Source organism: Armigeres subalbatus, chromosome 2, assembly GCF_024139115.2.
Source record: "Armigeres subalbatus isolate Guangzhou_Male chromosome 2, GZ_Asu_2, whole genome shotgun sequence".
NCBI lineage: Eukaryota > Metazoa > Arthropoda > Insecta > Diptera > Culicidae > Armigeres > Armigeres subalbatus.
Genome location: NC_085140.1, coordinates 424,256,385 through 424,270,798, shown reverse-complemented (window position 1 = coordinate 424,270,798; position 14,414 = coordinate 424,256,385). Strand labels below are relative to the sequence as shown.

The 14,414-nt window shown below is 37.2% G+C and overlaps 1 protein-coding gene across 1 annotated transcript in view; it reads right to left on the bottom strand.

Moving 5' to 3' along the window:
* LOC134213484 (uncharacterized) overlaps nt 1-14,414 on the bottom strand; it is a 72,058-nt gene that overhangs the window by 46,423 nt on the left and 11,221 nt on the right.

Genomic DNA, 14,414 nt, shown 5'->3' with positions numbered 1-14,414 from the left:
CTAAATCATTCAGATAGCACCCATATTCCCGTCCGCATCATTTATAACTCGGTCGCATTCGAACCAAATGATTTGACTTTTTTGTACATTATTAGATATTCGTATCTCTGAATCCAAAAAACCAAGTAAATGCGGTTGTATTGCGCCCGAGTGATAAACATTGCGTACTGAAATAGGGAATGCAGCCCAAATGGTCTTTCTCTTTATACCAAGCACATCTAGAAAAAGAAAATACCCAGCCATAATATTTCCTAGAACGGACCCAAAATCAAACCTAGCCATGATTTTGCTTTGTAGACGTGTATCTTACCAGTAGGCTAAAGAAAGCCATCATGGTATAGGGGAAATGTTCCGGTCTCCATTTCACTGTACATATATCCATCTCATCGCTAAACAAAGAAATACGGCACCAAATTCGTCGCTTCTTATTGCCAACATGCGTGCTCACTGCTGAAAAAAATCACAAAAATAATAAAACAAACCAAATTCCTATCCATTGCTTTGTTTTTGATGGGATGGAAATAGGAGCTATGAGATGAAGTGGCGAACCGTTCCCCTATATAGATCTAAAAATTTAATTTCTTTCCGTGAATGCAGCCTGAAGTGTAGTTTTGTCGAGTGTCAACACATTACTTTTGATTATGTGCAAATTAAAAAACCCGACTTAATCCACCTACAGTGAACGCAACCCTTCTTACACTTTTGAATGGTTGTGCAGTGCATATTACAATTTCTATGCATATGACCTTCAATTGAATGTAAAATAACTGATATTATCATGCTTTTAACGATTTCAAAATAAAAAACCCGACTTAATCCACCTACAGTGAACGCAACCCTTCTTACACTTTTGAATGGTTGTGCAGTGCATATTACAATTTCTATGCATATGACCTTCAATTGAATGTAAAATAACTGATATTATCATGCTTTTAACGATTTCAAAATAAAAAAAGGGATATTTCTGGAAATTTAACAATTTTTAAAAATACAAAAAGACTGCAGATTTGATTTGCCGCCTTAAATGGCAATATTACAGCTTCTGTTTAAGCCCAAAAGAGTTCAAATCGGGTCATAGACGGCTGAGATATTGGTGTGACAATTTTTCATTAGTAGTCTGAAAATATGTCTCATATTCGTATTTCACAGATATCTCTGAAACCGAATTTCCGATTGCAGAAAAAATTAATGAGTCCAATGACAAAACATAGCTTTCGTTTAAAGATAAAATCGCACAAATCGGTCCAAGGACGACTGAGATCTTGATGGGACATATTTTACCAATGTGTGAAGTTGATACGTCTAATGCTTTATGTTCGTATTTCAGAGATATCTCCGGAACCCAATGTCTAATTGCAAAAACAAAATACAATGGGTTCAATGGCAAAGTCATAGCTTTCGTTTAAAGATAAAATCATGCAAATTGGTTTACAGACGGCTGAGATATTCATGTGACATTATTATGTTAGTTTTCTGAAAATGCACTTCATGTTCGTATTTCTCACATACAGGGGCGACTCGTCCATACGTTCTACCTGTTCATGGAACAGGTAACCATTTTTAGGTCATAAGTAAGAAATTAATGTCTTGGCAAATAATTATAATATATAAATAATTTACAATGATTTTAACATCTAAACATCTAAAGAAACAAAATATATCGTAGGCAGATCAAACACATGCTTGGCGTACAGTCAAATTGCAGCTAAATGTGTGTTTCTCTGAAAAACCACACCCCATCACATAGAAAGCTTTTGCCAGTCGTGTGATCTATAATGAAGAACCAACAGCAGCATTGCCAGAAGTCAAATTTAAAGTTTTGCGCCATGACAAATGATTTGAAATAATTTCCTCCTTGGTATGCTCACTCGTTCTCCGCGCGCAGAGAACCAGCGTGAGCGTTGCCAGCTTTCTCCGTTTTCTCACATCATCCTCTTTCGCATGCGAAGCAAGCACGTTTAGATGCAAGTTCTGCTATGCGCGCAGGAGTCAAACCCGTTCGACGCGCTGCGAGAACAATCAACGACGCGACGCACCTTCGGTTAGACTCCATCGTAGTGTCGGGCGCGCACGCTTTAGCGCCGATGATTATAAACAGTTTGTTTTTCTTTTTTCTCGTGATGAATATGCAATACATAAAGAACAATATTAAATTAATGTTTGCGTTTTCAAAAGAGACTTTAAATAATGCTTTTTTACGAATACTCAAAATCAATCAACATAGAGAAAAAGGTATAGTTTTCACTAAATTTGAAAAATTAAATAACTGGAACACATTTCAGCTTCTAAATGTGACTCATTGGTCGTCACAATCTGGGGTCGCATCAAAAAATAATTGTATAATTATATACTATAATTATTATACTAATAATGGTTAATAACATTTCTTTCATAGCAACAATATATGTGAGAGTTTAAATATTAGCGGCGATGGGACCAGCGTACCCTGAATGGTGGAATGAGCCGATATGAAAGATCTCTATTCTGAGCAATATCCAGTTATTGCCCAACTGTTACCAAGTTAGATTATAGACTATTTCCGAGTCGAAAATTTTAAGTGCATCTAAATTTAAAACATTTTTGTAACAAAAGAGAAAAATAAGTCATTTATTGTTTTGTAAATCTTTTCTATTTAAATTGTTTTTTTTTCTTCTAAAGACAAGAAGAGGTTGTAATATTAGATTAAATGCCCAACTTTCATTCGAAACCACTCAGCTTGATGATTTTTTTTTATCAGCATGGTAGAACAGGTGTAACAAAAGTCCACGAGACGCCCCTGCTCACATATCTCTGGAACCAAATGTCCGATTGCAAAAAAAATTGAACTCGTACAATGACAAAGTCATAGCTTTCGTTTAGTGTTAAAATCGTGCAAATCGGTCAACGGACGGCTGAGATCTTGATGTGAGATTTTTGTAACGCACACACATACGCACACACGCACACACGCACACACACACACACATACATACATGTGCTCAGTTCGTCGAGCTGAGTTGATTGGTATATACGACTTGGGTCTCCGAGCCTCGGATAAAAAGTCGGTTTTTCAAGCGATCTTTATACCCTTCTTAGGGTGTAAGAAGGGTAAAAAGGCATAGAAATCGAAAATCGAAATTTTGTTTTCGATGCCAAATGACTTAAAAATGCCTAAAACGTCAAACGATTTTTTTTACGTGATCGCTTTTTTTTTTTGTTTAGAAAATTCTCCAAGAATATTGAACTCCGTAGTTCTTCTGAGAGTGTCGGTAAGCTAACAATTGTGTACTACATTAACATTTTTTTTACTTCCTAGATACTATCGGACCCCAATTAGTAATCCCCATGCTTTCGTCATTTGTCATCAATTTAGATGAGACTTTCGAAAGCAACGAGACTTCAAGATTGTTACGGTGATCCTCAAATATTTTCCACGCCGTACCATTTTCGCGCGGCATTAAATCAAATCCGCACCAAATCCACGCGACCTAAATCTAAATTCTGACCAAATAAAGATGCGAAATATAAACTTTTGTTATCACAACATTTTCAAACATATTACTTGTTTGGCCACGTTTATGAATTTTGGCATTGGAATCCAGTTCTTTACATATAAAATTGCGTGGTCCAAATAGCAACCTATCTTTATCTTTTCGTATACATTGTATGTTGAAATCAAAAATCACTTGTCCCAAATGCAGGGCTGGTAGCGATTAATGCCGTTTAAAATAGTGACTTTAGTTACCAACGATGACGAAAAAGTGACCAAATAGTCAGAGAGAAAAAGTTACCAAATAGTGACTTTTGTATGAAGTTTTAAATCGCGTATTGAGCTACAAGTTGCATTAGCATTGTTATGGTGTAATTCGTAGATTGGAAACCAGTGTTTTATTTTATAAATCCTTATCTAGATCAATAAAATGCTCAATAACAAAATCATGAAGTTTACTGATACTGGCCACGCCCATCTATGCCGTAAGTAGGGAGAGGATGGAAGCAAGAGGCCAGTGACTTTACGACACCCTTATAAGTACCACGGAGTAGACATGAGCTCAAAGTTTTCTGTAAAACAGAAAAATAATGATATAAAATGATCTAATTCATTCTTAGGAATTATTTGGCCTCACATAGCTTATAAGTCTTTAGAAGGATATTTTGTTTGGAAACCAGAAAGTAATTGGAATCATGATAAAAATTATAAAATACGATTTGTTCAGTAAACGGTTGAATAACAAATTTATATGAAGATTTTTAGATTTTGAACTCGACGTCGTAGCTATCCGAGGAAAATTTCCAAATGGCAGACTTTTGTATTGAAATTCCGGCGGAAACTCAGAACATGATAAAAAATCGAATGAGCGTGGTGAAGCAGTGACGACTTTTAAACCATTTTTAAAGCTTGAACCACTTAGGGGCCGTACACTTATTACGTAAGCAATTTTTCTGGGTTTTTTACCCTCCCTCCCCCCATGTAAGATTTTTTCCATACAAAAGATTTTTTATTTATATGGGGCGTAAGATATTGACATACCACCCCCTCCCTCCATAAGTGCTTACTTAATATGTGTACGGCCCCTTAGTATTTGGCCGCACTAAATTAGACATTTATTTGTCAAAAAAGTACATAAAAAGGTGCTTCAGTTTTTATTATACAGGGAATTTAGTAAACCTTGAAGGAAAAAATATCGAAAAATTATTCATTGGCATTTCGGATAAATTTTCGGACTTTACTCTCAATACCACTCGTTATTTTTTGCTCAGTAGAACGGTCAACTTTATCTGCCATTTTTTTACACCACTTCTCCATAGAAGATGGTTTTCTGATTGTTTTGCACCATTTCTCAAGTTTCCCTATGATAATTGCCTAATATTTTTCGTTGAGACGAAAATTTGGGCATTTTGGTGGGTTGATAGTTTTTTCAGTAACGTCATTATCATTCGGTTCATACCATTCCATTACATCCCGTCTGTAATGGCAGCTTGTTAAGTCAGGCCAAAGCAACACCGGACAGTCGTGTGATTGAATGGATGGCAAAAATCGCTTCTGAAAACATTCCTCCTTGTATATTAGGCCATTTATGGTCGCTCCAGTGATGAAAACTTTAGTTTTCTGTCCACAACTGCAGATGCTTTGACATAGGTACCACCAATTTGTGAACAATCTTGCTTGCATAGACATATTTGAATTTTCCTTAATTTCATCGCCCATCAAAATACATCAATTGTATTTCATCAGAACTTGCTCGACCAGCATTCTTGCGCGATGTTTGGCAACCAGGATCTGTTTCAGGATCCTGTTGGGACGCTTACTGACATCATACGACTTGAAATCTTCGCGCCGACAGATTATTTGACTGTGCTGTCTGGTAAGTGAACCTTTTTGCTAAATTACGCAAGGAAATCCCAAAATGGTTCCGACCTGCTTTGCAGACGGTCGTTTGTTCCACTTCTATGATTGTTTTGTTCTACGCGATCCAGCAATAGTGTTTCCCGATAACATTTAACAGTTTTTACAGTCAATTTCGGTAATTTTAGATACTTTGTAATCATTCCTCCTGACCATGTTGGATTTCCAACGTGAGTGTGCAAAATTTGTTCCCATATCTCGCGTTCCATTTTCGATAACTTTTGAACGTGAGCATCAATACTGATGAAACTTTCACCATAAATTAAACAAACCTTCCGAAACGATGTGATGTATTTTACTTCTCGGTACGACCACCAGAGGCGCCGCAGTAATTGGAAAGAAACGGCCAAATACTAAGTGGATCGAGCTTTAAACCACCATAGTAAGTGTTAACCTAGGAGTTAAACGGAGGTGAAAAAAATTGACCTTTGTACAGTAAAAATGACCCTCATTAGCAAAAATGAGCAGCGCCGGATCAATCAGATTTTTTTTGTGAAGAAGCCCAGTAATCAAACTTTTTTTTTCTTTCACAACCTTTGCACTTGTTTCGCAATTAATTTTTTTTGCAAAACCTGTTTTTTACGCAAGGTCAAAACGCATTTAGCCTGGCTTGTGAATTACTTTTGACTTAACTCTTTTACAATTTCTTTTTCGAGAATATTATCCTGACTGACCGTGAGGCGGATTTAACAATCATAAACAATTTTAATCATAAACAACTTTATGTAATCGTTGTCCTTATCGTACATTATTCACCTGTTCACTATCCTAGTCACCGGAGGGTATTAAGGCTCACCAACAGACATGGTTCAGGTCCCAATATTCCTCAATTCTGTACTCTTTACTCGAGGTCAGCACATCGCATTTTAATAATTTCATAGTTGACATGCATCGGACGTACCTAACCTCACGATTTTCACAACAAGCTTGGCTCCAAAGAGCATATTTCCCAAATTTTATATTTCGCCGCCAAATTCACATTTGGTTGATGATAATAAGTAGGTACTAGATACGAATGATTTTTATATTGAGCTTTTATACAATAGGGGATGCAAAAATAGTGACTTTAGTGACTCAATTATCGATCAACTCAGTGTAACTTCTGAACCCCGTGTAACTTCTGGTTGCCGATTTCAACCAAATTTGGAACACACATTCTTTATCTTAAGGAGACGGCGATAGCATGCTCTTTGTAAAAGGGGGAGTGTGTGCGGGGAGGGGTATTGCTTAGTTATCGATCAACTCAGCATAACTTCTGAACCCCTTGGCCGATTTCAACCAAATTTGGAACACACATTCTTTATTTTAAGGAGACGAAAATGGGCCATGCTCTTCGGAAAAGGAGGGGGGTGTGGGGGAGGGGTATTTCTTAGTTGTTGATTAATTCAGTGTAACTTCTGAACCCCTTGGCCGATATCAACCAAATTTGGAACACACATTCTTTATCTTAAGGAGACGACGATAGCATGCTCTTTGGAAAAGGGAGAGGGTGTGCGGAGAGGGGTATTGCTTAGTTATCGATCAACTCAGTATAACTTCTGAACCCCCCCTTGGCCGATTTCAACTAAATTTGGAATACACACTCTTTATCTTAAGGAGTCGGCAATTGGGGTTAGGCATGCAATTTGGAAAAGAGAGAGGGTGTGCGGAGAGGTATGTTGCTTAGTTATTGATCAACTAAGCATAACTTCTGAACCCCTTGGCCGATTTCAACCAAATTTGGAGCACACATTCTTCATGTTTAGTTGGGGATGCTCTTTGGAAAGGAGGGAGGATATGGGGGGAGGGGTATTGCTTAGCAATCGATCAACTCAATGTAAGTCTTTAACCCCATGACTGATTTGAACCAAATTTGTATCAAATATTGTCTGTCCTAAGGAAACGATTTTAGTGGATATGGGTAGGTCATTTTAAAAGGGGGAGGGTATGAGAGAGGGGTATTGTTTAGTTATCGATCAATTCAGCATAACTTCTGAACCCATTTACCGTTGTCCACCAAATTTGGAACCCATATTCTCTGTCTAAGGAAGACTACATCAATTTGTAAACACGTATTCTCTACCCAAAGGAAACTATTATAGAGAGGCTGGGGGGGGGGCTTTTCGAATGCGGGAGGTTATTGGGTTGGTATTGTTTAGAAAACGTCTTAATTTAAAATCCCTCTTATTTAGTTCATCCGAGGTTCTTTTACATTGTACAATGCTTCGAAAACAAATTGCCCGAATCCCTCAAAAATACCGAATTCTCGACAATAACATTTTCCGAAAAATGACTAACGAAAATGATATTTCCCGAAAACGATACTTTCCGATACACATATCCCAGAATATGACATTTCCCTGAATGAAGCTGTCCATTAACATAACACTATTTGGCCTAAGGTCATTCGACATGGCATTTGGGATAATTATATACAGCATCAGTAAAATCTTTCATAGAAAGCATGCATTTGGGTATAAATGGTTTTTTGGGAATCATGGTTTTCCCAGTGAAAAGCAATGATTAATGTGTTTCCTTCTGGATGGTGGATGTGACTGCTTCTTTGAATGTAGGCATTTGCCCGGAATAAGGCAATGCACAATGGAGTTTTTTCCTGGAAAAATGCATTAAATTCAATATCTCAGGAATCCACTGGACTAAAATCCATGTTTTTATATCAAAAGATAGATTTTTTGATGAGGAATTTGATACCCTGTTGTTTGTTCACGGCAGTTTTGGCCAAAACAATAGTGGTTTTACCTACAGTGACTATAATAACGATCTGTCAAACGTGGCACATGACGTTACTCTTCTTATAGGACTCTAGTTTTACCCTATTTTTACTCATTATATATTTTTTATTGGGTGATTTGACATAGTTAATCTTTATCAATTTTCAATCAACAGTTTCCAATCGAAAGCTGTTATGTCCCTTCATCATCCAGATGTATTAGTTTCAATTTGCACATACTGATCTTAAGGTACAATGGGGTTATATGTGTGGTATTAATTAGCAACCCTATAACCAGAGACCGGCGGAGTGAAAAACTGTCGAAATGGCAACGTTATTATTATTAATATCTTTATTAATGAGGTTTTCGGTCCTGGGCCGGTTCACCTCGTATATGGCAACGTATTTAAATGCATGAAATCGTGAAAATAATACTGGCAGCACTTGAACTTTTTGCTTGCTTTTTATGGATGCAAAATGTAAACAAGTCGAAATGGAATCGCTTTTGACGGTTCAATTGGAAACAAGATGGCGTCTTTGCCGATCTCTTATTATAGTATTTGTAGTATTTATGCAATGGAAGTATAGAAATCAACTATCTTATGATTTCTTTGGGCTAAATCTTATGTTCTTAAATAAAAAAAACCTAGATTAATCCACCTAGCGTTGGTGACGCCTTTCTCGCATTTAGTTAAGACACCAACCTTATATGGGGCTTTTATGGTTCGATGTACCATTTTCTTGATCAACAAGGGTTTGTCTCCTATCGAATAAAACTCTCCTATCGAATAAAACGAGGAAATTGGTTACTTCATGAAAAGTTGTCTAATGTTTTTCTTAGCTTTTGTGCACACACATACACACATACATACACACGGACAGATAGACATTTGTTCAGCTCGTCGAGCTGAGTCGAATGGTATATAACACTATGGGTCTCCGAAGCTTCTATAAAAAGTTCGTTTTCGGAGTGAAATGATAGCCTTTTGGTACAACTTTGTTGTACGAGAAAGACAAAAAAGAGATTTTCATGAGGAACCTGATTACTATGTGCTTATTTCTGGCATGCACATGTTTGTGGGGTTTTTTGAAAAGAAAAACAGAACTGTTACCCTATTTTCACTTATTAACACCCAAAAGACCAAAGTCTTCAGGACGATCAATCAACATAACTCTGTTTGCTTTCAACGGATCAATGTAAAATTTTGTGACAAGGTCCAGTTTTTATCGTAGTTTCGACTTCAAGTGGTGTCCAGACTCCGGAAGGTTCCAGAATAATTCCAGATTATTTATCCAGATTCCGTTGGGGAGCCAACGATTTGGCGTTTGGGGTATTTCGACGGAAACTTTGTTTTATATGGAACTCTTCTAAAACTATACCTTATAACAAAGCTACACATAACACGTTTCTATTAGTGATTTTCGGAGTTTCTGAAGTGCTGAAGTGCTCTACAGGATGCTCTCAGATTTTCCCGGGAAAGTAGTAGAAGAGGACATTTTCATGTTTAGCCAAAAACATGTCATGCGACATCTCATTCTTAATGATTTCTCACAAATAAACGTTTGAAGAAGTACCCCGAGGGAACCTGTAGGAGACAACATTGCCGTTTTCGACCAAAACAGGTCATGCGATAGCGCATTCTTCACGGTTTCTGGCGAATTCACCTGTGACGATGACTCCATGCCCATACTTAGAAGGAAGATATTTTTGATGTAGCACTTATTTAACGGGATGCTGTCGACACGACTCAGCGACCTCATACCAATGAGTGGATAATTTGGCAGTGATTTGTAGGATCAGGATTTTCTTGTAGCTGGCATTGTAACTTGTAACCAATGAAAATTTAACCCCGTAACACGTTTTTTATAACTCAAATAAAGTAGTAGATATAAAGAAAATATACAAAACATTATTTAGACTTGTAAAAAAAACAACTAAGTGCACAGAATTCTATTCTCACACGATTGTTTTTTGATCTTATATATATGTTCCATGCAATATGTTCCTAAAAATCCTAAACAATTAAAAAAATGGCATTGATGAGCTTAAAACTGAAAAAATGTGAATCTTGTAAAAACAGAAAACTTCAAACGAAATTTCACCACCACTATAACCGTTTTTTTTTTCGATGTCATAACAACACTATAAACTGTTCACCTCTGTTTGTTCACTACTGCTGATGAAACGATAAACGCCGAATGGGAAAAGCTATACGCTTATGGCTTGGTAAAATACAACATATAGCGTACAGGATTTCCCCCTTCAGAATCCATCAGGTTGATGCTGAGGTTTATTAACGCAGAGAGCCTTTGATTGTTTGATTGGATTATCTAATGCAGTGATCTCTAGCTAGAAAATAAGCTTTTACAGGTTAGTGCTTGGACAAAAGCCTACAAATATATCTAACAGATAAGGGGGTATTAAAATTCATATTGATTACAAAACCACTTCGTACGAATTGACAGAAGCAAAAATTTAGTGTGGTTCAATCAAAGTTAATTGCCTATGTTCCGGGTATTAAACCACCCGACTTGGACATTAATTTACAATGTTCTGAAAAATCATATGTGAATATGTACATTATGTGGAAGATTTTGATTTGAAAAATGTATTGGAGGTAACCACTTTCCCTCTGATGGGACTCGAACCCTCGTGGGTCGTGGTCGTGGGTTCGAGTCCCATCGAAGGGAAAGTAATTACCTCCAATACATTTTTCAAATCAAAATCTTGCACATATTGTACATATTCACATCTGAGTTTTCAGAGCATTGTAAATTTAGTGTGGCCAGCGGGCCTGGCTTTTTTTGCTAGTCATGTTTTTGAGTTTTAATATCCTAAGCTGGTGGGTATATTTATAAGCTTCCGTTAAAGTACTAACTTGCAAGATAAAATCGTATTTTTATTGTGTGGGAACCCATTTGACGAAAAAAAAAAACAAAATGCTGGGGATCACTGATTTAGTGGCTGGTGTGCATACGTATTCATGTCAATCGAAAACTGTTGTGAAAGAACCTAGAATCGTCGATTCTGGGAATGAATTGGTCACTCTGTTACAAAGTAATACTACCTTCACTTTCGAAGGTGACAATCAATGACGTATCAAGAGCAATACTGAAATTTCTCTAATTCAATGAAAGATGTCACGTGATGGCGTGATGTTTTTCTATCTGCCTGTCTTATTCTCCACAGAGACACAAAGGATGAAAGGCATGCTACAAATATCCCACCAATTTTTATTTCATGACAGAACATGAAAGTATGCTATATCTGCTTTATTATTGTTTTGATTGCCACTTACAACTCGATGAATTTAAGAAAAATACATTTATTCAGATAATTTAGACATTTCAATTTAAAAACGAAGCACCAATTCCTTTCAGGAGTACTTTTTATGCGAATATGATCGGCGAGCCCACGATGTTTTACGAATGGAGACGCAGAGAGCAGTAGCAATATTATGTTTACTTATTGAGCCAACCGACAATAAACGCTTCTCCAGGAACACAAAATTACAAGTCAGTGGAAGATGCCATCTCAGAGGACGCCAAGAGACGTGCACTGAAACGCAAATAGACATCTCAACACACAGAGTGAACAAACTGTACTGTACTCGCTGACGTGTTCTTATTCAGCATGGTGCAATGTGACGCGAATTAATCATTTTTTTAATAAATCGCAAGTTTGTTTCAGTTAATACTACATGTAATCGAGAACAACATTGGAATAACTGCTGTGCCATTGAAACAACAACCACAGTCTAATCCAAATCGAACACCATCTTAAAATTACTATAGAGTAGGCATCTTCAAGCCGATTGGTGTCCAACATGGAGAACGTCTGTAAAGCGTATGAAGGTAGGTGAGAGAACAGCAAACAACTCGCGGATTGAGTATTAAATAAACGGTAGGGGTTAATAAACCTTCATACAGACGATATACATCGCCACTTCTATTTTAAATTTAATTACATAAATGCAACACAGCACCGTGATGCTGTCAGAGCGGTTTTACACGGTGGTAAAACGTGATTACGAAGACTTGTCGAATGTTCGATTTAACACTGGAGTCATTTGGTAAGAAAAGTTATCGGCAGATTAAAGTGAATTAGTAACATGATGAAGAAGAATATAAATTACCTACTAGTTTTGATTGCATGGAAACAACCAAGAATAGAAAACCCAGTAAGAGCGCGCAGTGGCATATAGTGGCATAGATAAAAATATTTATGCAAAATTGTAGAACTCATAACAACTATAAAGGCTTCACTCAATTGCCACATATTTGAAACAGCAGTTGAAAGACTGACATCCGTTTTCCCCATGTTAAATTTATACAATAAAATAATGTCCTGTATTACTTACTACGACTGTTCCCAAAATAAAATCAGAAAAAATAATGACACTGATGCGCATGCCTAAAAATTAACGAAACAATAATTCATTTGTACATCTTCTCCCCCAACAAAACCAAAAAAACTCCTCTCGATTGTCAGGCGTTCGATTTTTCATCTCTCCTCTTCGAATCGCACAAAACTGGAGCATGGATAAGGCCCCCTTCTCTTATCACCAGCACTAGCTGTTTCCGGGGAATGTTAAAACAAGCCCACACTTTCCCAAATACAAACACACCTACGTACGTCACTCCAAGTTGCAACAACCTGGCAAGGGGTGAAATGACACCCAGCGAGAGGATAACGAGGGGTTACCGCACTACAGTCTTTCGCTTTTTCAATCGCTCAGAATAAATAACGAATGTCTACATTGCTCAACTTCTATGCCGCTGTGATTTCGAAGAATTGAAGCTATTGCCCCTCTCGATTGGTCCCGTTGTGCCGTCGGTAAGGGTGGACACCCGGGCAAACGGCACAACGGGACCGAGGGCGAGGGGCACTGTACCAGCAGCAATCTTCAAAATTAGGGCAGAGGAGCTCGGATTCGCCTTTGATTCATCATTGCGTCGTTCTGGGATGTTGCAGAAGCACAGGCAAGCGCGAAGACTGTGTTTTATCGACAAGTCGACGCGGTGACTGGCAACCCCAAAAAAATGCCTACCTACTAAAAGCCATTTTAATTTGCATGCCATCGTGTAGAGTTGGTCCTTCCCACCGGACCGTTGAAGGGGGTGGATCTGTGCGTTGAATATTAAATCTGACTAACCAAGACTTTTTGCGCTGATAATGGAAAAATTAGAAAATACTCATGATATTTGCAACTAACGTTCGCTAGAGGGTTCTATCTATATAACAGTCGCGTAGTTCGGTATGTGGTATTTGTGGTAGCTGGCGAAAGGTTTTTTTTTTTAAATTGCCACCAAACAAAAATATTTACATTTGCAACTTTTGTCCTTACGAATTTTCCATTACATGCGTAACAAAATTCTTAACTCGTTCTTAACCGCGTTTTTAATACATTTTTAATTTCTTATCAAAGGATGTTAATCATCATCAATCCGTAACACATGGTAGATACCTTTACATAGTGTGGTACGGAGTAAAATCAGTGACAGCTTCAGGCAGAACACTGGATCAACGAAAACTTTCCCCAATGTGTAGCAACACGCTTTCTTCCTTTTACCGCATTTTAAAGCTACAAAGTGACTTTAAATATTTACTAACTAGTAAGCCGCGCAGTATCAAGGAATCATCATCTACCTACAGTATCGAATTTGGCCTGGGCGTATGAAGAGATAAATTACAGAACGTAGACAGCGTCATTTAGAAAAATGTTAATCATTGCCAGTTATGCATATGTATTTTGAATAAGGGGTCGTACGCTAATTACGTAAGCACTTATGGGGGAAGGGGGAGGGGACAATAAGAGTTGTTTATTGAGTTAGATGGATTATAAGAATTTAATCAAAACAAATTTGGCTTTTATACCAGGGATCAGTTTTAGGAGTGATCGATATTTTAATAACGAAAAATTGAACTATTTATAATACTTCGGTGCAATTTTTTGATACTGTGGCTCGTTTTTATAGCACTTTCCTTAACCATGTTTATGTAAGTTCATGTATTGTTATTGAGTCAGAACTTTTGCTCGGGATGTTGAATATAACAAATAGCGTTCTGCCATAAATGTGCAAAAGCGAATACAATAAAGTTTAGGAGATCCCTCAATGTTGCTGTTCAAACACAATTATATTTTTTTGAAAACAATCTTAGAACAACTTTTTGGAACTTTTCCCTTCCGTCATCGTGCCTCTTCCGTGAAAATTAAATGAAATCTTATTAAAATGAAACCATTAGCTATCGATAGCAATACAAGCCAATGTACCAGAGCAGAGTAGTCATTATTTCATTCCATCATCAACAATCAA